Consider the following 2,500-nt stretch of genomic DNA (forward strand, 5'->3'; position numbering starts at 1 on the left):
AGTGGCCGGGCAGCTCCAACGCCAGCGCCACAGAGGGGCAGAGCCCCACTTGGGTGCCAAAGCGAACTCTCCCAGCACAGCGCACGCGCCAACACATCCGCACAGCTGCGATACAAACCACCTGCGAGAACCGCGGGGGCGACCGAGCAGCAGACGGCGTCGCGGCGCCGAGTGCCGGGCGGCGGCGCATCCTCAACGCACACAGTCCTCAATCGGACCAGCACACTGCAGACGTCCACCGCGCTTCGCACCGGGCCCGCGAGGACCCACTTTGGCCGCACGGCGCCGCGCGCTGGGTGCGCCGGCGCGCAGCTGCGCCGCCTGCCGCGTCCGTCGGCCGGCGCGCCTGCCACTGGGCGCCCCCACCAGCCGGCTGTAGCGCGTGCGCCCACGCAGCGCGCGGCCAGCACGCCGGGCGCTCCCCCCTCACCGGCCGGGGACGGTCCCACCCAGCCACCGCCGCGTATCGCTTCATACCCACATGCCCACTCACGTTCGTGGGTATGACGGGTGTCGCTGAAGCAACCAGTTAATACCTGTACCGATTTTCGCAATCAATGATTCACCTCCAGCGTAAACAACCGCGCAACAACGGATTTCCGGTTCATTTGCGTAACTTGGGCAGCAAACGTAGACGTCCATCTACATTTGCAAATTCAGTGGGTCTTGCATGCCTGGATGATATGCGTCACGACACGCCACATCAGCCCACATACATGCTGCGACGTATGCACGAGAGAACACGTGGAAGGTGGCCCGCGTACGTATGCGAATGCCATTGCACAGCTGCGAAGCTCATTGAACACGCAAACTCCCGCCTGACGAACTAGAGGCGACAGGGGGGCGATATACGTCTTACAGCAGTACACATTACAGTGGATAGCGGGACCATGTGGAACGTACGCAACACTCGCTAGATGTTGTGAGGGTACGCACCGTAACATGAATCAATATGCAGGACACCAGAGAGTGCGAGCACTGACCTATGTTGAGAGGGTTGCGATTAGGCAACGCTACATGAATGTTTCAATTCATATAACAATTACAGGTCAGGTTAGGGCGCAACGTGGGTTAGGTTAGGGCCCAACGTAGGTTAGGTTAGGGCCCAACGTAGGTTAGGTTAGGGCCCAACGTAGGTTAGGTTAGGGCCCAACGTAGGTTAGGTTAGGGCCCAACGTAGGTTAGGTTAGGGCCCAACGTAGGTTAGGTTAGGGCCCAACGTAGGTTAGGTTAGGGCCCAACGTAGGTTAGGTTAGGGCCCAACGTAGGTTAGGTTAGGGCCCAACGTAGGTTAGGTTAGGGCCCAACGTAGGTTAGGTTAGGGCCCAACGTAGGTTAGGTTAGGGCCCAACGTAGGTTAGGTTAGGGCCCAACGTAGGTTAGGTTAGGGCCCAACGTAGGTTAGGTTAGGGCCCAACGTAGGTTAGGTTAGGGCCCAACGTAGGTTAGGTTAGGGCCCAACGTAGGTTAGGTTAGGGCCCAACGTAGGTTAGGTTAGGGCCCAACGTAGGTTAGGTTAAGGCGCAACATAGGTTAGGTTAAGGCGCAACATAGGTTAGGTTAAGGCGCAACATAGGTTAGGTTAAGGCGCAACGTAGGTTAGGTTAAGGCGCAACGTAGGTTAGGTTAAGGCGCAACATAGGTTAGGTTAAGGCGCAACATAGGTTAGGTTAAGGCGCAACATAGGTTAGGTTAAGGCGCAACATAGGTTAGGTTAAGGCGCAACATAGGTTAGGTTAAGGCGCAACATAGGTTAGGTTAAGGCGCAACATAGGTTAGGTTAAGGCGCAACATAGGTTAGGTTAAGGCGCAACATAGGTTAGGTTAAGGCGCAACATAGGTTAGGTTAAGGCGCAACATAGGTTAGGTTAAGGCGCAACATAGGTTAGGTTAAGGCGCAACATAGGCTAGGTTAAGGCGCAACATAGGTTAGGTTAAGGCGCAACATAGGCTAGGTTAAGGCGCAACATAGGCTAGGTTAAGGCGCAACATAGGTTAGGTTAAGGCGCAACATAGGCTAGGTTAAGGCGCAACATAGGTTAGGTTAAGGCGCAACATAGGTTAGGTTAAGGCGCAACATAGGTTAGGTTAAGGCGCAACATAGGTTAGGTTAAGGCGCAACATAGGTTAGGTTAAGGCGCAACATAGGTTAGGTTAAGGCGCAACATAGGTTAGGTTAAGGCGCAACATAGGTTAGGTTAAGGCGCAACATAGGTTAGGTTAAGGCGCAACATAGGTTAGGTTAAGGCGCAACATAGGTTAGGTTAAGGTGCAACATAGGTTAGGTTAAGGGATGGTGTATGAGGGGGGAGGGGACGAGGTTCGTTCATAGTGATGATGGTAAGTGGACGCCTGAGGCACCCTGAGATGTGTCACGTCAGGATGCACCTTTGGCTCAGGGGAGGTGGTGCGCCGGTTCTGTGGGTGTGGCAAGGGAGTGGCAGACCTGTGTCTTTCATTTCTGCCATTGCTTATATGCTGTGAGACACGCCAGTGTGGT

This window comes from Schistocerca nitens, chromosome 7 (assembly GCF_023898315.1).
Source record: "Schistocerca nitens isolate TAMUIC-IGC-003100 chromosome 7, iqSchNite1.1, whole genome shotgun sequence".
NCBI lineage: Eukaryota > Metazoa > Arthropoda > Insecta > Orthoptera > Acrididae > Schistocerca > Schistocerca nitens.